The 24,260-nt window shown below is 47.9% G+C and overlaps 1 long non-coding RNA gene across 1 annotated transcript; it reads right to left on the bottom strand.

Annotated features, from left to right (window-relative positions):
- Window positions 1-4,188: 4,188 nt before the first annotated feature.
- LOC139363937 (uncharacterized) lies at window positions 4,189-23,808 on the bottom strand. The gene is made up of 3 exons (XR_011625205.1): window positions 23,277-23,808; window positions 4,395-4,899; window positions 4,189-4,308 (listed from the first exon to the last, which is right to left on the bottom strand). It is a non-coding gene; the product is annotated as an uncharacterized lncRNA (long non-coding RNA).
- Window positions 23,809-24,260: the final 452 nt, after the last annotated feature.

Genomic DNA, 24,260 nt, shown 5'->3' with positions numbered 1-24,260 from the left:
CCAGGAGGCCCACGGGCATGTGGACACAGGGTTTGTAACAAAGACTCTTAACAGAGAGTCCTGGGAAGGGCCGCCTTTTCAAACTGAGGGTGCTGGCACCACTGAGTGTCTACACAGGAAAAAGGAGCAGGCGCCCAGGTAGGAAGATTTCTCAGGTAGGACACAAATTACATTACCACAAAGGAAAAGGTTGATGAATTTGATTTCGTTAAAAGTAAGAAACCCTGTTTAACCAAAAGACATGATTTTATGGGAGTGAAAGTTGAGTGAGAGTCAGGGAAGGCGCATGACGGCCACGGCACTGGAGGGCAGCGAGTGCCCAGGCCACGCAGAGAACGCCAAGAACAATGACTGGGCCACGGCACCGGAGGGCAGCGAGTGCCCAGGCCACGCAGAGAACACCAAGAACAGAGAGAGAGAGAAGTGGACGGAAGACTCAAGCGGGCAAGTCACAGGAACATCCGTAAAGACGAGAATGGGTTCATTAGCGATGGGAAGACGGAAACTAAAACCTAAAACCCACGAGACACCATAGAATACCCACAATTCAGACCTGCTGGCACCAAGAGCAGCGTGCAGCCTGGCGTGGAGGCTCTCACACCGAGGACGGGAATCGGTGACCCTCCTCGAGCTGGGCAGGATCTACTCAGGTCCAAGGCTCACACGCCCAGCGTCCAGCGACCCCAGCCGCTAGTGACCCTCGCACATACCGTAGGCCATAAACAGGAACCCACAGCGGCTGGCAGGAGGCAGGACATGGCTCCATGGCTCAGGGAAGCCAGGAGACAGCACCGGTGCCCGCCTGGCCCACCTGCCCTCCAGCCGCCGCCCCTGCAGGCCTGCACCCCAGCAACGCTCGCCTGTGGCTGAGGGGCTGCCTCCCCGAGGGGCCTGGGAGCGAGGTTGCTGCAGCTATCTTCTGCCAGCAGCCAGGAGGCCTCTGCAGCCCTGCCAGACCCCCAGAGAGTCCATCCCAGAGACAGCATGGCTGCAGGTGGAGCCTTGTGCTCCCCTCCCGCAGTTGCTGTTGTCTGAACAGCCGCACCCGTAGCAATGGTTCAGGGATTCCTGGGGCCTTTTCCCTGTGAGTCTTCCACCTGTCTTACGGGGTCAAGGAGAGGGCTGTACTTGAGCATGGGTGTGCCCCACCATCCTCCTCTCACAGTGGAGTCCCGGGGCCTCCTAACCGCACCCAGCCCTGAAGCCGTTGTCTCTGGCTGCAACCCTCCTGGAAGCCACAGCCTTTCCCTGTTCCCCATCTCGAAGCTCTTCACCACTTCCAGGCCACCCTCCCTTCCTCTTCCCTAAACCCTAGGTCATCGTCAAGCCGCCCCCGCGCGCCCGTGACGGGGCATCCCCTCCTCGCTCTAGGGTTTCAGCTCCTGCCTCAAAGCAGCTCTCCACGTCGACCCGCACCTCCGACCCACACCTCAGTTACTGGCAATTTCAAAACGTGCACAGAGCCCCCCTTGAACTTGGCTTCTCAGGTCCCCGAGCCCCTCCAGGGGTACTGTCCTCCACCTGCCTGGCCCCTGGCCCCTTATTCACACCCCAGACACATCACCGCAGCTCCTGTACCCGCCTCACCTTGGGGGGCCTTCTGCTCCCTGAGTGCCGTGAGCCGGCCCTATGGCTGCTGGCCCCTGGCCCTCCTGGTGCCTCCTGCCCCTGCAGCTCTCCCATTTCTCCTCTCCATCATCTCAGCAGCCCTTTTGCAAATAGACCCTTGGTCTGTTGGGGCCCCTCAGGCATGGCACAGGCTAGCCTGTGGGTGTCTCTGCAATGGCAAAGCGCCCACCTCCATTTCCACACCTGCCCCTCCCACTGACCCACGTTCCCGGTTGACCCACCATTGCCTGAGGGTCAGTGGTCCTAACATTTAGAAAGACCACATGGCGCCCGGTGTCCAGGTGGGGCTGGAGCCAGGTCCTCAGCCCCCAAACCCCTTCCTCCTCCCACCCTGGTCCCGGGCGACAGTCCTGAGTGCAGATGCTGTGCCACAGGGACGTCCCAGCTGGGTGAATTCTTTGTGTAAAGAAGAGGTCCTCAGCATCAGCTCTAACTGTCATGCCCTCTTTGTTTATCTTCATCTTAGTCCTTGCTGGGCGATCAGTTCTTTGTTAAGGTTGATACCGAGCCCCAAATCTGATTTGCCCCGAGAGATGAATGATTTTCTCTGCAGTTACTGGGCGGCTTTCTTAGGACTAGAGAGTGGTGAGTGGTTGACATTAATCTCCGCAAACTCAAAATAAAATTGGAAACAAATGTACCAAGAGCTGCAAGGCAATGGCTGAGCCTCCCCTACACGGGATCACAACCTCTGGTGGCCATCTGCGCACAGCCAGGCGGGGCCAGGCTCCGGGGTCCCTCTCTGACGGCAGCCGATGGGCTCCCTTGGGCCTGCGCAGTGCAGCCTGGACGGCATGGGCTTGGGTGGCCATTTCACCACAAAGTCCCTTCAGAGGCTCAACAGGTTTTCAGGCACAGCCTCCCTCCTCCAGACCCTGCTGGCCGGCCGTGTGGACTGAGAGCTGAGGGCGTCTGGGTCTCTGAGGGGCATCGGGGAGGGAGGCCCAGCGGTGGCCTTGGTGGTTCACTCGCCACAAGAGGACCAGCGCTTACTCAAAGAAGATTGAAAACACACAAGGAATCGGGAAACCAAACCAGAAAAGTCCTGCTGACCGAGCCGCCCCTTCTGGAGGCCAAACAGGCACGGAAGCCCCGAGCCAGCACAGGCACTTACCCAGCAGAGAGAAGAGGGCCACCAGGGTCCACACAGCCACCAAGAAGGGGGTCCGCACAGGGAGCCACTGCAGGCTGACCACCGGGATCCCGCTGCTGTTCCGGGCAATGTGGGGCTCTGGCCCCGGGCCCCGGCCGACAAGTGCACAGGGATGGGCTCTGCCCACCAGCAAGGCCAGCAGCGTGAAGGCACAGAGTCCAGACCCCCCGGGCCGCATGCTGGGGGCGCGTGGCACCGACAAGGCGCCACGTATCCGCCTGGCTGTTCTCAACTTTTGGGGACCTGGTCTCTGCAGGGAGCCACCTCGTTAGTCCCTGGTGACCCCTAGAGCTGTGCCAGCTCTTCCTGCCTCACCCCAGCGCCTTCCCTCTGCTACCCAGACTTGTCCTGGGCAGCCTCTGGCCCCCAGGCCGTCAGCAGATAAGCGCTCCGTGTGGCCAGAGGGCCTTCCTGGGACCTGGACCTCCCCAGCGGGAGTTCAAAGCCCTTGCCCATTTTCCTGTGCTGGGAACAGAAGCGGCCCGCCCATCTCCTCTGTGAGATTAGGTTCTGCCTGTCATGTAAAATAAAAGCTGATGAAGAAACAGGGTTTAATTGGTTTCTTATCAGGTGTTTCGTCCTTGTTTGGAATTCTGCGTGGATGGGGGAGCCATGGGATTACACCCAATAAGGTCACCTGCAAATCAGCAGTGCAGCCTCCGTGGGGTCTGCACCCAGGTGTGTGCTCCGCAAAGCCCCCTCTGGCTTCAAGGCAGCAGTGGGTCCTTTGTCCCGGGCCCTCCTGCTGTCCCCACGTCTCCTCTGGCTCCTGGGCCTCACCTCCACTGACTCCCGAGAGGTTCTTCCTCCTGTGCACCTGTGCCCGGGTGGCCTTGCCCACTGCAGGTGCCGAGCCCCTACCTTAGCATCGGAGACCCCAAGCCTGGTGGGGGTGGGGTGTCCTGCAGAGTCAGCCCCAGCCTGGGGCGGGAGGCCAGGGCCTGGTGTGGCCTCGTGGGGAATCAGAGCCCTTGTCGGCAAGGGCTGTCTACACAGCAAGGGAGCCGAGCCCAGGCCAGATGAGAAGGGCGTCTCCAGTCGGGGATGGTCACCTAAGGGGATTGATCCAAGATGCAAATGTGTCAGAGGCCTTGGGAGCTGGTTTTATTGTCAGAGTTTCAGAGTTTGAAAAGAGAAAACTGTCACAAACTCTGACTTGGATTTGGTTTGGAGGCATCTGTGTGAATCTAGAATTTGCAAAATGAGTAGGTGTGTATAGAAATAAATACAGCCTGCTCCACGTCCCCAGGTTCCACATCGCAGACTCAACCAAGGATCAAAGATACTTGGAAAAGAATAAAAAATAACAATACAGGAAAAAAATACAAATAAAAATAACAACACAGTGCAACAACTATTTACATAGCATTTCCATTGTATTTGGTACAATGAATAATCCAGGGACGATGTAAAGTACTGGGAGGATGTATGCAGGTTACTTGCAAATCCGACACCATTTTACATCAGGAACTGGAGGTCCTGCAGGTGGGTTAACCTCTGGGGTCCTGGAACCCATCCCTTGAGGACTGCAAGAGATAAGCATATAGGTGTCAGTGACAGTCCCAAATCATGGCCCCTGGAATAAAGCTGGAACCCACGAGCCCATCCTTACATGATAAAGATGTGGAAGACTTTAGGGGTCCTTTGCAGCATCTCAAGGTGCCTCGTGACTGTGCCGGAGTAGACCGGTAACTGTTCTGTGAAAATGCTTGACAGCAACAGCTGACTCTACGCGGATCTGGAGCTGCAGCTACGGGCAAGGGCACCTGCGCACAGGGGTGCGCAGCGTGGGAGAGGCTCAGCTGTGCCTCGGGTGCTCCTGCCACAGGCTCATAGCCTGATCCCGACTCGAGAAAATGCCTGACACACCCAGAATGAGGGTCTTCACCCAATAAGTGCCCTGCAACCATCTCGGGAGATGAAGAGGCCAGACCGCAGAAGACCATGCTTGGTTTCGATGGGACAACTGGATTCGCTCCGAGGGCTCTGAGGTCAGCAGGCGGCTGCCAGTCACACCGATGTCCTGACCTGGGAGCACGCAGGACAAGGAGGCACCCAGTCAGCAACCTACCCCCAGATGGTCAGAGAGATATTCCTGTGCTACTCTTGACACCTTTCTGTAAAAGAAAAAATTTAAATAATACATTACTTAAATAAATTAAAAGTTTGTATTTAAAAAATACACACAACTTCTGCTTCCAGCTACAATGCAGAAAGTCTCAAGAGACTATTTTCACCAAATAACCTAAACAAGCCACATAAGCTATAAATTCGCAATTAAAAAAAAAACCCGCCGGAAAGCTGAGGATACACAGACACCCGAGTGAATTAAGCCACCAGCAGTGAGGAGCCCCCAGGGGAAGGGCGTGACTGATCACTGCCCTGCCAACTGATGTCAGGAGAAGATCCTAAAGGCCAAAGAAAAAAGACACAGGGTCACTAACAATGTTGGAGGACGCCGTGCGGAGACAATGGGGTCTGAAAATGAAAAGGTGTCTTCTGCGAGCTGATGAAAACAGACACCACCAATAAACAAAGCCCAAATCCGCAAACCCAGAATTTTATACAGAACAAAAACGTCCTTCAAACATGAAGGGTAAATACAGATAATGTCAGACGATAAAAAGCATTTGTTGCCAGCAGAATTCAATGTGGAAATCATAAAGGAAACTGTTCAGCTGAAGGAGAACAGCCTTGGGCTGGGAACAGCAAAGGGCCGGGTCCCTATGCGGCAAACTCAGCGCCAGCAATTACTCACCGGCTGAAGCAAGCGTGTCCTCCTCCTGGCCCATGGGCTGCATGTGGCCCAGGACGGCTTTGAATGTGGCCCGAGACACATTTGGTAAACTTTCCTTAAAACGTTATGAGATTTTTTGTGATTTTTTTCTTTTAGCTCATCACCTCTCGTGTTAGTGTGTTTTATGTGTGGTCCAAGACAGTTCTTCTTCCAATGTGTCCAAGGGAAGCCAAAAGATTGGGCACCCCTGGGCTAAAGGAACTTCAGTGACAGTGCTGGGTTGTCACGTGACATTTGTACGATGCCAACAGCAAAAATGGTAGAAGGGTGAACGGGCATGAGCCATCCTCTCCGGCACGGCCAGTCTTCCCTGACACCGTAACGCCGGTGAGGAATCGCTAGGATAACCGCAGACTTCAAATCTACATGAAGGAAACTTTAAAATGCGACTGAGAGGGCCAGAAATATGTGACCAAATCTAAGGGCATAGAATACCTGGACAGAAAGACTTTCTTCAGAAAGATCAAGTTACAGCTGACTCATTCTGTAGGTTTAAGGTCCCAATAAATGGCCCAAAAGAATATTTTTAAACTACATCAACTCTTTTTGAAGTTTAAATAGGGAAAACAAAGGAGTTTCTGGCTAAACAGATCATTGGCAGGGCGCCTTTGGAAGAGAAGCAGCCATCGGGGGTCTGCCTTGTCACACTCAGGCCTGTTATGGAAACAAGGGTTATGCCTCGGGTGGCTCAGGCTGCAGAGGGGAATGAACGTCTAGAAAAAGACCCCAAAACACCAAGACTTTGGGCTATGACCAAGGCATCATTTCGAGTTAGTTGAGAAGACATGGTGGGAGACAGGGTTCGTTCTGTTCGTATAAAACAAAGAGAAAGCGTGTGTACCCCTGACAGCTCTGGAAGGGCCCGTGGAGGCCCCAGGGTCGACTGCTCCGGGAGGGAGCTGTGTGGCCAGGAGACCCATTCGTGTCTGTTTTCTATCAAACGCGTGTGTTGTTGTTACACGTTAAAAAACAACCCCCCCCAAAAAACAACAAACAAACAAACAGACAAAACAAGTGCAACACGACTTTTTAAAGCTGGGCCTGAGAGTCCTGGGGAGAGCCGGGTCCGGGTTCCTGGTGGGACGCTGAGCTGCAGAGCCGGCTGGTGGCTGGGGGGCCATTCTCCCTCCTGGGCCCTGTGCCTCCTCCAGAGCAGAAGCCTCCCCAGGTTCTCCTGCAGCTTCTAATCCTGGCGCCTGGCATGGAAATCATCCAGCGACAGGAGGGGCCCCTGCTGCTGCTGGTGAGACTGTGTTTACAGTGCTGTTGGAAGGCCCAGATCCTGGCCAGGATCCGAGAGGCCAGAGGCCCCTTCCCACCTCCCGGGGTCTCCCCAGGTGGGAAGGGAGCAGAGGGGCTGGCGTGGAGCCACATGCGGCCCAGCAGGGTTTGACCTTGAGTGCCGAGATCCTTCATGAATCCGGGCTCCGCTTTCATCAGAGGGCACCATCCTCCAAGGGAGCTCCCCGACGAGAGGCGTTACGGAGGGTCCACAAAGGTGACCCCTGTTGCTTGTCATGGGCTTCTTTTTCTTTTTGTTTGGCTCCTAGTATATTCCAGGGTGTGTGCATCTGTCACCACAACGCATTTTAGAACATTTCATGCCCCCTACCCGCCGCCTCAGCGTTCACCTCCTCCCACCTCCCCGGTCCCCGGCCGATTTGCCTCCATGGATTAGCCTGTCCTGGATGTTTCTGTGGCAACACCGTAGGTGTGTGGCCTTCATACCTGGCTTGTCACTCAGACGACATTTCCAAGACTCACCACCTCGTGTCGTGTACCAGCGCTGCATTGCATTGTGCGGGTGTACACGTTTTCATGCGTCCGTGTATTTAGGCTGTTTCTGCTTCTCGACTGTTATGAATGATGCTGCTATGAACATTCTTTTTTTTTTTTTTTTTTTTTTGAGACGGAGTCTCGCTGTGTCACCCAGGCTGGAGTGCAGTGGCCCGATCTCGGCTCACTGCAAGCTCCGCCTCCCGGGTTTACGCCATTCTCCTGCCTCAGCCTCCGAGTAGCTGGGACTACAGGCGCCCGCCACCACGCCCGGCTAGTTTTTTGTATTTTTAGTAGAGACGGGGTTTCACCGTGTTCGCCAGGATGGTCTCGATCTCCTGACTTCGTGATCCGCCCGCCTCGGCCTCCCTAAGTACTGGGATTACAGGCTTGAGCCACCACGCCCGGCCTGCTATGAACATTCTTATACAGGCTAATGCCTGAACGTGAACTCATTGCTGATAGGTGTGTACTTAGGAGTGGATTTTGTACAATCTACTGATGACTTCCATTCCTCCATGATGCATTTATTCTCCTCAACCACTTAAAAGAAATCTCCCCTTCCCATAACGTTGTTTCACCTGAAAGGAGTGAGATACTAATTTGACCTTAAGTGGGCTTTATTTATCCCTTCAAGGTGAGCAGTTATTCCGATTAGACTGGAAAATAGTGACCAGAAATATTAGGCCAACTGCATTCTAAATAGTGTATTTTTGGTCTTAGGAACAGATAGGGTATCCCCTTAAGAGGCCTGGATTTTGCCTAATAACACTGAAAAAAGGAGACCCTGTGGTCTGCATGGTGATCAGACTGACAGCCAACTTCTCACCCACAACAACAGAGGTCAGGAAGCAATGCAACAGTAGCCTCCACGTGCGAAGGGCAGGTGACACCAACACCGAACTGTCAGTGCGAAGAGCAGGTGACACCAACACCGGACTGTCAGTGCAAAGAGCAGGTGACACCAACACCGGACTGTCAGTGCAAAGAGCAGGTGACACCAACACCAGACTGTCAGTGTGAAGAACAGGTGACACCAACACCGGACTGTCAGTGCAAACAGCAGGTGACACCAACACTGGACTGTCAGTGAAAGCGTCATTCCAGGGTGCAGTAAAACAAAGGCACTTAGAACACATGAAGGTCAAAAAGGAGACACAAAACTCACAGACCATCCCTGAAATAAGTACGAGACGTGCCCTTCACCAAGGAAAGACACCCCAGGAGGAAGGCATGGAACAAAAGAAGCAAAGACGTGCAGAGAAAACCCAGCAAGCTGATCAGCAAACATAAACAGCCATTGGTTATTTTAGGAAGAAAACTTGGGCACAGGAAAACAGCATGGGGAGTTTTCCTCTCGAAATGGCAGGATGGCTCGTATCAGAACAACCTTTCCGTGAACAATAATTATAAGCTCTGGAAAAACTATAAAACACTATTGGAAGCTAATGGAGAGCAAACAAAGATGGCAGAGACTCAGTGTGGCAGCCCTTGAAAGCAGGAACTTCTGTGGGCGAGCTTCACGTACAGCTCACACCTGATGGTGCACCTTGGTCACCGAGCTGGGGTGGCGTCAGCAGAGCACTGCAGTCTCACTGGCTGGACACATAGGAGGCCAGAGAAGGAAAGGTGGAACCCCATAAGGAGGGAGCCACAGACAACAGGGCCCTCAGCACTGTGTGTAAATTGCATCTTAATCCTGTCCTGGACTGAGCACCCTGGGTGAGATGCTGAGGGTCCCTGCAGAGAGGCGGCAGCTACTGCCATGAGGGAAGGTGGAACGTGGCCACAGTGCATGGGCACATGGCCTGCAAGGGTAAGAGTGACATCTTCCAGCACAGGAAACATAAGCCAGAGTCTCTGTGTCATATTGACAACAACAGTCATACTGTGGCTGACAAAAAAGCTTCCAGACATGAAAAGAAACAGGAAAATGTGACCTACATCTGAAAGAAACAGCAGTCAACAGAAATGTGCCTCAAGATAATGAAAGATGATAAAATTAGAAGACAGACTCTTTAGTATGTTCAGGGAATTAAAGGAAAATATAGTCACAATGAATGAACAGAGAATCTTGGTAGAGAGATGCCAGTCATCTTTTAAAATAACCCATGAGAGGAAAATAGAATCTTAGGACCCCAAACTCATGGTGCTCAAGGGAAAGTAAAGCTTGGGAGTGGATTCTCATGGAAACTGCCATCCTTTTGTTCTGAGAGAGACAGCAGTGATTTCCCATGCTCTCTCTATCTCATGTAAAACTCAGACTCACTGGGTACTGATCAGAGCCTCACAGAACAGAGCCATGTGCCTCACTGCCCACTCCCCTCTTTTTTTCTTTCCATCCTGTCTGCTCTTTCCCTTTCAATGTTGACATTCCCCAAACTGTCTTCAGAAACAGCACAGGACACAGACCTCAGAGGGACTCATGTTTCTTTTTCCTGGGCATGTCCTCAACCTTGCTAAACAAACCTCTAATTGACTGGTATCTGTCTCAGGCAGGTTTCCCAAACCAAATGGAAATTCTGGAACTGGAAAGCACCACAGACCATACAATGGATCAGAAGATAAATCTCAAATGTTTCCAATAATTGAAATGATAGAAAGGATGTTCTCTGATCACAATGGAGTTAAAAGAGAAATCAATAATAATCATACATCTGGGGAAAAACACAAATATTTGCAAATTAAAGAAAATATCTAAATGACCTATGGGTCAAAAGAACCACAGGGGAAATTTGAAAATATTTCAAACAAATAATAGTGAGCACAAAACATATAAAAATCTGTAAGATTGTGTCCGGATTTCATTCCTTCCAGTGGGGTCTTGGTCTTGCTCACTTCAAGAATGAACCTGCAAACCTTCGTGGTGAGTGTTACAACTCTTAAAGACAGTGTGTCCAGAGTTTGTTCCTTCAGCTGTGTCTGGAGTTTCTTCCTTGCAGTGGCTTCATGGTCTCACTGACTTCAATAATGAAGCCACAGACCTTTGCAGTGAGTGTTACAGCTCTTAAAGGTGGTGCAGACTCAAAGAGTGAGCAGCACCAAGATTTATTGTGAAGAGCAAAAGAACAAAGCTTCCACAGCATGGAAGGGGACCCAAACAGGTTGCCGCTGCTGGCTGGAGTAGCCAGCTTTTTATTCCCTTATTTGTCCCCACCCATATCCTGCTGATTGGTCCATTTTACAGAGTGCTGATTGGTGCCATACAATCCCTTAGTTAGACCCACAACACTGATTGGTGCATTTTTACAGAGTGCTGATTGGTACATTTACAATCCTTTAGCTAGACACAGAGGGCTGATTGGTGCATTTTTAGAGAGTGCTGATTGGTGCATTTACAATCCTTTAGCTAGACACAGAGCACTGATTGGTGTGTTTTTACAATCCTCTAGCTATACAGAAAAGTTCTCCAAGTCCCCACTTGACCCAGGAAGTCTAGCTGGCTTCACCTCTCAACATGAGCTAAAAATAAGTTTAGAGGGGAGACAATAGCTCTAACTGCTCACATTAGCAAAAAGATTTTCAAAGAAATGATCTAAGATTCCACTTTAAGAAGTTTTAAAAAGATAAGCACATTGAATCCAAAATAAAGTCAATAAAGACAAAAGCTGTTTTTTGAACAGGTTAGTAAAATTGATAAAACTACGACAAGACTGATCAAAGAAAAACTGTAATAATCAACTACCAATAAAACTCTGACAAGACTGATCAAAGAAAAACTGCAATAATCAATTACCAATGCCAGGAGAAAAGAGAAGACATCACTACAGACCCTACAGATGTTAACAGGAAATATCATAACATCACTAATTATTTTCTGCTGATAAATTTGAGAGCTTATGTAATGAATTCTTCTGAAAATAAAACTTACCAAAATTGACACAAAGTGGAATAGAAAACTTGGATATTCCCATATCTATTCAATAAATGAACTTGTCATCAAAAACTTTTCCAGAAAGAAAACTCCAGAGCTAGATTATTTCAATGATGAATTTTATCAAATAGTTGATGAAACAACATAATGTCAATATTTAATAAAACATTTCAAAACTTGGGAGAAGGAAAGAGAAGAGAACCATTCCTAGCTTTTTATGAGGCCAGCTTAACTCTGATGTCAAAACCTGGCAAAGACATTATAAGACATGAAAATTACAGATCAGCATCCGTCATAAAGATAGATCCAAAAAATTGTAAACAAATTATTAGCAAACTGAATCCAAAAACTTATAAAAAAGATAATACATCATGACAAAGTAGGGTTTTTCCAGGAATGCAAGATGAGTTTGGTGTCTGAAAACCAAACCAATGTAACTCACCATATTGATGGAATAAAGGCGTAACCATATGAAACATCAATAGGAGCAGAAACAGCTTCTAATGAAATTCAAAATCCATGTGAGGCAGAAGCTCTTGGCAATCGAAGGCATCATGTATAAAACCTACACCCACATCATACTCAATGGTAAGACACCAGGCGCTTCTCCCCTAAGACCAGGGACAAGGCAAGGAAGTGTACTCCATTTCCACACCACCATTTACTCCAGGTTGTAGCTGGACAACAAAGGGAGAAAAAAGAGGAAGAAAGATTGATTGGGAAAAAGTAAAATTATCTCTAATCACAGATGATGCAATTATTTACAAGGAAAATTTTAAGGAGTCTTCAGAACTACTGGAACGAATGTGAGATTCACAGGGTCTCAGAACATAAGATCAGTACACAAAAATCAGTTTTGTATCTCTATACTAGCAGCAAATAATCTGAAAATAAAAATTTAAATTATTCAGTTTGTAATACCATCAAAACCATAAAATACTTATGACTAAATTTAGCAAAAGACATCATCTATAAAATGTTGCTGAAAGAAATTAAAGACCTGAATAAATGGAGAGACAGCCAACACAGATTAAAACATTCATTACTGTTATGATGTCAAATTCTGCCCAGATTCAAATACAGTTTCCATACAATCCTGAATATGATCCCAGCGGGTGAGCACAGAAGGGCTGAGTCCAGGATGGGGAGTGAGATGAAGCCGGGGTGAGGGTGAGCAGAGAAGGGTTGAGTCCAGGATGGGGAGTCTCAGGTGACCTTGATTTTCAAAAACCAGTCCTTTGAGAAGAACAACTCATGGTGCCAGGCAGCGCTGTAGCTTCTCACGGCTCAGCCTGGGACCCCTGGCACCCGGGGACTGTGGCCTCACATAAGGACACCGAGGCACCGAGAGGTCATGTGACCTGGCCAGAGCCGCACAGCCAGATGGAGGCTGGGCTATGCGGGGACGCCACAGCGTGCTCTGACTTTACACACACAAATGTCACCACTTACATTTTTATTTCCCTGTCACTGTCTTGTTTCTCAAAGGACTTAAGGAGGCTCATGGCAGCGCAGGTAGGCAACTGTGTTGAGTTCTCTGGCTGATCTTGGCCTGTGGCCTCTCTGTAAAGATCCAGGGTCCTGGGGGCGGCTGTGGTAGCATCTGAGATGGCCCTGGCGTGGGCTGCCTCAGATGCTGGCCTTGGCTCAGGGGTGGCACTGGCCTTGGCTTAGGGGTGGTCCTGCCCTTGGTTCGGGGGGTGACCCTGGCTTTGGCTCGAGGTGTGGTCCTGGTCTTGGCTCAGGGGTGCCCCTGGCCTTGGCTCGGGGCATGGTCTTGGCTTTGGCTCGGAGGGTAGTCCTGGCCTTGGCTCAGGGGTACCCCTGGCCTTGGTTCGGGGGGTAGTCCTGGCCTTGGTTCGGGCGGTAGTCCTGGCCTTGGCTCGAGGGATGGTCTTGGCTTTGGCTCGGAGGGTAGTCCTGGCCTTGGCTCGGGGGTGACCCTGGTTTTGGCTCAGGGGGTGGTCCTGAGTGCTCCCTCCACAGCCCTCTTCCTGATGTGGCTTCAACCTGCCCAGTCCAGGTTTGGCCCCAGTTTCCCATGAACTCCAGGGTAATCCCTGTGCTGGCTATGATAGGGACATCTGCCCCAGTGGCCTCCAAGTCCTCCCCTGCCCAGGACTCCTCACTTGGTTCCGGGGAGCGCTGCACACCCTGTGCCTCCAGGCAGAACAGGGTTGTAGGCTTGCAGGCGGCCTCAACCCAGCCTGGAGCTCCTCCACAGCAGCAGGGCCACGGCCCACTTGTTCCCTCACACCCAAGGCAGAGCTGGGTGCACAATAGGTGCTCAAAGGTGGCTTTGCTTTGCAAATAAGAATCTTTGGCAAAGCCCCAGGATCCGTGCAGGGGCCCGCCAGAGTTCACCGCATGAGAGCACAGGTGTTAACCCAGTGCGTGAGCATCCTTTTAACATGATCCTTAAGTTGGTAGCAGAATTTCCTTCTCCGATAAGCTCTGCCATGTTTTGAATTTCGTCTTGCCTCCCGGTGTGTGTTTTAAAGATCTCTTTATGTTTGCTCTGCCCAGGTAGAGCATTCATGGAATGCCAAGACCAAGGCGCTTCCTTCTTTGCTCTTAATTCTTAAATTTGGCTGGTATTTAATATTTTCAACTTTCAAACATTCACACGCGGATCTTTACTAACCTAGATCAGATTCATTTGTGTTCCTGGTTCCTACAGAATTAGAAATTCAGGAAGAGAATGAACAAAGTAACTCATTTCCGGGGCAGGTTCCCCAACCCTGTCTTCACGTTTCAGCTGTGGATGGCAGGGCCTGTCTGCGTGGTGCAGACCCGAGCTGCCCAAGTCACCTCAGAAGGCAAGAGGATTCCGGACTTTTGCGGCCACAGCGAGGACACGGGTGGGCGGGGAAGCATGGGAATTGAGGAGGGTGAACACACATGCGTAGTTGTAAGTTTTCAGCACGTTTACATCCAAAGTCACTTAGGAAATTAGTAACTTTGTTATTGGAGGTAAATGTTCAAGCTGCTGGTTGGACCTGGCATTTTGTTGTTGAAGCTCTAGATGGAGGCACAAGCAGCCGGAACTCAGGGACAAAACCCTCTGCCATTTTCAGTTCGTGAGGAAAACAAGCCACAGACAGACAGGGAAATGCTGCTTGGTGCAAAAGGAAAAGAAAATGAATACAGAGATGAGCGCATACCAGACCTGTTTCTGAAAGGAAGAGTGAAGAGCAAAACCTTGGCAGGGCTGACCTGGCCAGAGGCTGGGCAGGTGCTGCTGGTTTCTCTTCATGCCTCTCTAGGTTGAAGCTCCTGGTATCACCCACCTGCACTTGATTACTTTCTAAAGACACAAGCAGAAGTTTTATAAAGAGTGAGGTACTGGTCTACTTTTTGTTTTCTCTTTTGTACCTCTCTGAGTTGTCCGGAGCTGCGCGCCCCGGCCATAGCAAATAATAATTAATGATTAAACGCCCGAGCTCTATTCCTTTCCACCTGCTACCTCCTCCCTAGATTTGTTGTTTCTCTTTTGTATCAATACCTCATAATAGATGGCGCTCTTCCTGCTTCTTCTTCACTTGTTTTTCCCCGAAAATTGTTACTTTGTAGCACAGGCACCATCCCCTGCCCAGGAAAATTACCAACTGACAGCGCAGGTGCAACATGACGTTTGACCAGAGAAACCAATACCTACTTGGTCATGCCCTCTGCGATGAGATCATCTCCGCCTCTGGCCCAACCCCTTCCCCTCCAAGTGTATATAAGGCACTGCATTACCGCCATTAAACGAGACTTGATCAGAGCACTGTCTTGTCTCCATTTCTCGTGTCTCTTGTTCCCCAAATTCCCACCCCCTCCTCCAGGGCCTGCTCTGACTATCCCGCGGGCCAGGATACGTGGCGCCCGAACAGGGACCTGGAAACGAGGGACTCCGTGAGGAAGAGGACGCCAAAGGACGGTCGACCACTAACGAAGGCAAAAGGAGTCAAATTCTGCCGATCACCGCGGGAACCTGCCGCGTCAGGATCGAAGGTAAGTGACGCGTCCGAAATGGGACAAGAATTAAGCCAACATCAAATATATGTAGGACAATTAAAAGAGGCTTTAAAGATACGAGGAGTAAAGGTTAAAGGTAATGATTTGTTTAAATTTTTTGATTTTGTAAAAGACACTTGCCCTTGGTTCCCACAGGAACTATTGATATTAAAAGATGGCGTAGAGTAGGGGATTGTCTTCAGGACTATTATAATACTTTTGGGCCAGAAAAAATTCCTGTAACTGCCTTCTCTTATTGGAACCTCATTAGAGATTTAATAGATAAGAAGGAGGCCGATCCGCAAGTCATGGCTGCGGTTGCTCAGACAGAGCATATTTTAAAGGTTAGCTCCCGTTCTAACCTCACAAAGCCTCCGCAAGATACGGAGGAGGATCTCATTTCCCTCGAAAGTGATCATGAGGAAATTAAGTCTCCTTCTGTAACAGATAAAGAAATGCCACACGAAAACAAACCAAAAAAATACCCAATTTTACAGATGCTTCAAAAAGAGGAAGAAATTAATAAGCTTAGTCAATCGGATATAAATTGGGATGATTTAGAGGAAAAGGCAGCTAAATATCACAACCCTGATTTGCCTCCCTTTACTTCATACCCACCCCCATATAATAAGACGCATAATGAGGCTTCTGTGCCTATTGTTATGGCAGCAATAGATCCCAAAGAAGAATTAAAACAAAAGATAGCTCAACTAGAAGAGCAAATTAAACTTGAAGAGTTACATCAACCATTGATAATTAGGCTCCAAAAGCTAAAAACAGGAAATGAAAAAATACCTAACTCAGACGCTATGGAGGGTTCCTTGCGCCCACCTCAGCAGCCTGGACAACATGTTCCAAGAGGGGGGTTAGTTGCTAGCCGACATAGAGAAGACTCCTCCCCCAAAGACGTTTTTCCGGTCACGGAAACCATAGATGAACAGGGACAGGCTTGGAGGCATCATACTGGATTTGATTTTACTATCATAAAAGAGTTAAAAACTGCTGCCTCTCAGTATGGGGCTACTGCTCCATATACTCTTGCTATAGTGGAATCTGTGGCTGATAATTGGCTCACTCCTACAGACTGGAATACCTTAGTTAGGGCAGTCCTTTCTGGGGGAGACCACTTAATTTGGAAGTCAGAGTTCTTTGAAAATTGTAGAGATACAGCTAAAAGAAATCAACAGGCAGGAAACGGTTGGGATTTTGATATGTTAACTGGTTCAGGTAATTATGCAGACACTCGGGCCCAAATGCAATATGACCCTGGACTGTTCTCACAAATCCAGGCTGCTGCTACAAAGGCCTGGAGAAAACTTCCCGTTAAAGGAGATCCAGGGGCCTCGCTCACAGCGGTTAAACAAGGACCCGATGAGCCATTTTCAGACTTTGTGCATAGACTTATGACCACGGCAGGCAGAATCTTTGGAAATGCAGAAACGGGTGTAGATTATGTTAAACAGTTAGCTTATGAAAATGCTAACCCCGCGTGCCAAGCGGCAATCAGACCTTATCGAAAGAAAACAGATTTAACAGGATACATTCGCCTTTGTTCAGATATTGGGCCCTCATATCAACAAGGCCTAGCAATGGCCGCCGCTTTTAGCGGCCAAACAGTAAGAGATTTCCTCATTAACAAAGGTAGAGATAAAGGGGGATGTTTTAGATGCGGTAAAAGGGGACACTTTGCAAAAGATTGCCATGAAAACCAAAATAAGAGTCCAGAAGCAAAAATCCCAGGCCTTTGCCCACGGTGTAAAAGAGGAAGGCACTGGGCAAACGAATGTAAATCTAAAACTGACAGTCAAGGAAATCCTTTACCCCCCAGGCAGGGAAACGGGATGAGGGGCCAGCCTCAGGCCCCGAAACAAGCATATGGGGCAGTCAGCTTTGTTCCAGCCAGCAACAGCAATCCATTTCAAAACTTAGTAGAGCAACCCCAGGAAGTACGGGATTGGACCTCAGTTCCACCTCCCACACAATACTAACACCTGAAATGGGACCGCAAACCTTAAATACTGGAATATATGGACCCTTACCACCTAACACTTTTGGGCTACTTTTAGGAAGAAGTAGTGTCACCATGAGAGGCTTACAAGTCCTCCCTGGAGTTATCGATAATGATTATGAAGGAGAAATTAAAATTATGGCCAGAGCTATTGATAGTATTATTACTGTCCCTCAAGGAGTTAGAATAGCTCAGTTACTCCTGCTACCTTTGGTTAAAACAGATAATAATATCCAATACTCTAATAGAAATATAAAAGGTTTCGGATCATCAGAGATATATTGGGTGCAACCAATTACAAATCAAAAACCCTCTCTAACCTTATGGTTAGACGGGAAGGCATTCACTGGACTAATAGACACAGGGGCTGATGTAACGATCATTAAACAGGAAGATTGGCCCTCTCATTGGCCTACCACAGAAACTTTAACTCACTTGAGAGGAATTGGACAAAGCAGTAATCCTAAACAAAGTTCTAAATACCTAACATGGACAGATAAAGAAAACAATTCAGGCCTCATTAAGCCATTTGTCATCCCTTACCTACCTGTTAACCTTTGGGGGCGAGATCTGCTCTCTCAAATGAAAATTATAATGTGTAGTCCAAATGATATAGTTACTGCACAAATGTTAACTCTAGGATACACCCCTGGTAAAGGTCTTGGAAAAGGAGAAAACGGTATCCCACAGCCTATACTGGTTTCAGGACAACTTGATAAAAAGGGGTTTGGAAATTTTTAGCTCAGGCCACTGACATACCTGCACCCCAAAGGTGCGCTGACCCCATTACTTGGAAGTCAGATGAGCCCGTTTGGGTTGATCAGTGGCCTTTACTCAATGATAAACTAAGTGCTGCCCAACAGTTAGTGCAGGAACAACTAGCAGCAGGACATATTGTGGAAAGTAATTCTCCTTGGAATACACCTACTTTTGTTATTAAAAAGAAGTCCGGCAAATGGAGACTCTTACAAGATTTAAGAGCAGTAAATATCACTATGATCCTTATGGGTGCCTTACAACCAGGATTGCCTTCACCAGTTGCAATTCCTCAAAAATATTTTAAAATCGTTATTGACCTTAAAGATTGCTTTTTTACAATTCCCCTTCACCCTGCTGACCAAAAAAGATTTGCCTTTAGTCTTCCATCCACAAATTTTAAACAACCAATGAAGCGTTATCAATGGAAAGTTTTACCTCAGGGTATGGCTAATAGTCCTACCTTGTGTCAAAAATATGTAGCTGCCGCTATAGAGCCAGTCAGAAAAACATGGGCACAGATGTATATTATACATTATATGGATGATATTTTAATAGCAGGAGAAATTGGCGAACAAGTCTTACAGTGTTTTGCCCAACTCAAACAAGAGTTAACAGCAGCAGGACTACAAATAGCCCCAGAAAAGGTACAATTACAAGATCCATACACCTATCTTGGTTTCCAGATTAACGGACCCAAAATCATTAATCAAAAGGCCGTTATACGTCGTGATCATTTAAAAACTTTAAATGATTTCCAAAAATTACTGGGAGACATAAATTGGCTTCGACCGTACTTAAAGCTCACCACAGGAGAGTTAAAACCTCTTTTCGATATATTAAAAGGAGACTCTAATCCAAAATCTCCCAGGTCCATTACTAAAGAAGCATTAATAGCACTCCAACAGGTAGAACATGCCATTGCAACACAATTTGTTACCAGCATTGATTATTCTCAGCCATTAATATTCATTATTTTTAACACAACAATAACCCCTACTGGCTTATTCTGGCAAAATAATCCCATTATGTGGGTACACCTGCCCTCCTCCCCTAAAAAGGTTTTGTTGCCTTATTATGATGCCATAGCTGATCTAATTATCTTGGGAAGAGAAAACAGTAGAAAATACTTTGGAATAGAACCCTCTACTATTATACAACCCTACACTCAATCACGCATCCATTGGCTGTTACAAAATACGGAAGCCTGGCCAATTGCTTGCGCTTCTTATACTGGCGTGATTGACAACCATTACCCACCTAACAAACTCATTCAATTTTGCAAACTTCATGCGTTTGTGTTTCCCCATATTACCAGTAAAGAACCTCTCAATGACGCATTACTAATTTTCACTGATGGATCTTCCACAGGACTTGCCGCTTATACTTACAATGATATAATCGTTAAATTCCAGACCACTTATACATCAGCTCAGCTGGTCGAATTGCAAGCTATAATTGCAGCACTATCAGCTTTTCCTTGTCAGCCACTTAACATTTATACAGACAGCGCCTACCTGGCTCATTCAATACCCCTCTTAGAGACCGTGTCTCAAATTAAACATATTTCAGACACAGCTAACCTATTTTTACAATGTCAACAACTTATCCGAAAAAGGACTACTCCCTTTTTTCTTGGGCATATTAGGGCACATTCAGGATTACCAGGACCTTTAACTCAAGGTAACGCAACAGCCGACACGGCAACAAAAACCATAGCCACAGTCACTACAGACAATTTGCAACAAGCGCAAAAAGCACATGCCTTACATCATTTAAACGCCCAAACCTTAAGACTTATGTTTAAACTTACCAGAGAACAAGCTCGACAAATAGTTAAACAATGCGCCAACTGCATAACGCATTTACCTGTTCCCCATTTAGGAGTTAATCCCCGAGGACTCATTCCCAACGAAATTTGGCAAATGGACGTTACTCACCACTTAGAATTCGGTCAACTAAAATATATCCATGTATGCATAGACACCTATAGTGGATTCATCAGTGCAACTCTCCAAACAGGAGAGGCCACCAAACATGTCATAGCTCATTTATTACACTGCTTTTCTATTTTAGGAATACCCAAACAAATCAAAACAGATAATGGCCCCGGTTATATAGCCAAAACCTTTTTACAATTTTGTAATACCCTACAAATTAAACATACCACAGGCATTCCCTATAATCCCCAAGGACAAGGTATAGTAGAAAGAGCTCATCTGTCATTAAAAACTATTATCACAAAATTAAAAGGGGGGAGCTGGTACCCCGTGAAGGGTACCCCCAGAAACATACTCAATCATGCCCTGTTTATCCTTAATTTTTAAAATTTGGACAGTCATGGAAAATCGGCTGCCGACCGTTTCTGGCATCCTGAATCTCAAAAACAGTTTGCAATGGTAAAATGGAAAGATCCACTTGATAATTCATGGCATGGCCCCGATCCAGTTTTAATATGGGGAAGAGGCTCAGTATGCATCTTCTCACAAAAAAATGATGCAGCCAGATGGCTGCCTGAAAGATTGGTAAGACAAATAAATCATAACCATTGTCAGTCCAGGGAAGATAAATCTCCCTGAGAAGTTCTTTCCTTCTTGTTTTTCAGAAAATGAAGCCTAACATGAAATTCCTTTAGAGAATAATCGCTCTATATAACATAGTGACAGTTTATGCAGGTTTTGGTGACCCTCGTAAGGCAAGAGAATTATTACGAAAACAATACGGCCAGCCTTGTGATTGCAGAGGGGGACAAATATCTGAACCTCCGTCAGATAGAATCACCCAGGTGACCTGCACGGGCAAGACAGCTTACCTAATGCCAAACCAGTTATGGAAATGTAAGTCTACCCCAAGAGATACCTCACCTAGCGGGCTGCTCCTAGAATGCCCTTGTAGCTCTTTCCAATCTTCTGTACATAGTTCCTGTTATACCTCCTATCAACAATGCAAATCAGGCAATAGAACATACTATACGGCCACGTTACTAAAAACACAAACTGGAGGTACCAATAGCGTACAAGTATTAGGATCCACTAATAAACTTGTACAATCTTCTTGTAACGGCCAAAAAGGAAAGCCTGTTTGCTGGAGCACTACCGCCCCCATTCACATTTCTGATGGAGGAGGCCCATTAGATATTACAAGAATTAAAACTGTCCAGAAAAAATTAGAAGAAATTCATAAAGCTCTATATCCGGAACTTCAATATCACCCCTTAGCCTTGCCTGAGCTTAGAGATAATTTTAGGCTCGATGCCCAAACCTTCGATATCCTCAACGCTACTTATAATTTACTTCAAATGTCCAATACAAGCCTGGCCCACGATTGTTGGCTTTGCCTTAAGATGGGCCCCCCTATTCCTCTAGCCATACCTAACCTTTCATTGCCCTATGTCAATTACTCAAATGAATCCTTAGTAAATAATTCCTGTCCTATTACCCCCCCACTTAGTTCAACCGATGATGTTTTCTAATTCCTCTTGCCTCTTTTCACCATCATATAATAACACTAAAGAGATCGATTTAGGTTATGTTGTGTTTGACAACTGTACCTCCATAATCAATGCCACCAACCCTTTGTGTGCTGTAAATGGCTCGGTTTTCATTTGTGGAAACAACATGGCATATACGTATCTACCTACAAATTGGACAGGGCTTTGTGTTCTGGCCACTCTTCTCCCCAACATTGATATCATCCCTGGAGATGAACCTATCCCCATCCCCGCTATTGAACATTTTATTTATAGACCAAAATGAGCCATACAATTTATTCCCTTGTTGGCTGGACTAGGAATCACCACTGCTTTTACTACAGGAGCCACAGGCCTAGGAGTCTCACTAACCCAATATACTAAATTATCCAATCAACTAATCTCAGATGTACAGACCTTATCCAGTACTATACAAGATTTACAAGACCAAGTAGACTCGTTAGCTGAAGTAGTTCTCCAAAATAGAAGAGGTCTAGATTTGTTAACGGCAGAACAGGGAGGGATATGTTTGGCTTTACAGGAAAAGTGCTGTTTTTACGCCAACAAATCCGGAATCGTCAGAGATAAGATAAAAACTTTGCAAGAAGAACTAGAAAAGCGCCGAAAAGGCCTGGCCGCCAATCCCTTGTGGACTGGACTCGATGGACTTCTCCCCTATCTCCTGCCATTTCTTGGTCCTTTACTCACTCTTCTACTTTTCCTCACTCTCGGGCCTATAATCCTTAATAAGCTTATGACATTTGTCAGACAACAAATTGAGGCCTTCCAGGCCAAACCTCTACAGGTCCATTATCATCGCCTTGAGATGACTGAAAATGGTGAGTCTTATTTACCTTAATAAGACCACCTCCCCTGTGTGCTGAACTGGACAGTCAATGATGGGTAAGAGGACACTATCCCCATCGGAGCCTAAGACAGGAGGGCCGCCCTTGCTGCTGCCTTATCCCATGACGGGCCTAGAAGGTGGGGATGAGTTGACCCAACCTAAGACAGGCGCAGTTCCCGAGGGGTCATTTCTTATCATAAAATAATAAAAAGGGGGACCTGTCCGGAGCTGCGCGCCCCGGCCATAGCAAATAATAATTAATGATTAAACGCCCGAGCTCTATTCCTTTCCACCTGCTACCTCCTCCCTAGATTTGTTGTTTCTCTTTTGTATCAATACCTCATAATAGATGGCGCTCTTCCTGCTTCTTCTTCACTTGTTTTTCCCCGAAAATTGTTACTTTGTAGCACAGGCACCATCCCCTGCCCAGGAAAATTACCAACTGACAGCGCAGGTGCAACATGACGTTTGACCAGAGAAACCAATACCTACTTGGTCACGCCCTCTGCGATGAGATCATCTCCGCCTCTGGCCCAACCCCTTCCCCTCCAAGTGTATATAAGGCACTGCATTACCGCCATTAAACGAGACTTGATCAGAGCACTGTCTTGTCTCCGTTTCTCGTGTCTCTTGTTCCCCAAATTCCCACCCCCTCCTCCAGGGCCTGCTCTGACTATCCCACGGGCCGGGATACTGAGTAAAGGACGCTGAGCCAGCATCCCCACAAATGCTGAACATATACTGAGCCAGCATCCCCACAAAGGCTAACTGCATGCCGAGCCACCTTCCCCACAAACGCTCAGTGCATGCCAAGCCTGCATGCCCAGCCAGCATTACCACAAATGCTGAATGCAACACACACCTCAGTTGGTAGAAGCCATTAGTCTGCATTTCCGGGACAATGGGAAAAAGTGGGTGTGGCCTGGGGATTGGCTGATGTGAGGGAATCGTGCTTGTTTGGGGCCTACCGTATTGGGCTCCATAGGAAACAGGACTTATTCTTTAGAGACATCTGCTCTGCTGAGTTCCCGAGGGGTCTGATGGCGTGCTGTCTATAAGTCGAGCCGGGTCCCTCCACCAAGATAATAGGTGAAGTAAACACGGCCAAATGTGAGTGTGTTAGAGTGGCTGGGTGCGGGGTGGGCTGGCTCTCTCTGCCTCCGTGTATGTTAGAAACTTTCCATAATTAAAACTTTCTGGCTGGGTGCAGCGGCTCATGCCTGTAATCCCAGCACTTTGGGAGGCAGAGGTGGGTGGATCACCAGAGGTTAGGAGTTCAAGACCAGCCTGGCCAACAAGGTGAAATCCCGTCTCTAGGAAAACACAAGGCATGGTGGCAGGCGCCTGTAATCCTAGCTACTGGGGAGGCTGAGGTGGAAGAATCGCTTGAACCCGGGAGGCGGGGCTGAGGTTGCAGTGAACTGAGATGGCGCCACTGCAATCCAGCCTAGGGGATGGAGTGAGAGTCCATCTCAAAACAAAAACTTTCTTTTGCCCTCTGTCCAGTGGATGCAGCCAGACCCTGGCATAGAGGCTGCCTCCCTCTGTCCCCTGGTTCCCTTGTGTCCGGAATTGGTTCCTTCCAGTGGGTTCTTGGTCTGACTTCAAGAACGAAACCGCAGACCCTCGTGGTGAGTATTACAGTTCTTAAAAATGGTGTGTCTGGAGTTTGCTCCTTCAGATGTTCAGATGTGCCACAGTTTCTTCTTTCTGGTGGGTTCGTGGTCTCGCTGACTTCAGGAGTGAAGCTACAGACCTTGTCAGTGTTACAGCTCTTAAAGGTGGCGCCTCCAGAGTTGTTTGTTCCTCCCGTCCTCCCGTCCGGAGTTGTTGGTTCCTCCGGTGGGTTCGTGGTCTCGCTAGCTTCAGCAGTGAGCCTGCAGACCTTCACTGTGAGTGATACAGCTCATAAAGGTAGTGCGGACCCAAAGAGTGAGCAGCAGCAAGACTTA

This window comes from Macaca nemestrina, chromosome 6 (assembly GCF_043159975.1).
Source record: "Macaca nemestrina isolate mMacNem1 chromosome 6, mMacNem.hap1, whole genome shotgun sequence".
Classification (NCBI taxonomy): domain Eukaryota; kingdom Metazoa; phylum Chordata; class Mammalia; order Primates; family Cercopithecidae; genus Macaca; species Macaca nemestrina.
This window is presented reverse-complemented; position numbering and strand designations above follow the sequence as displayed.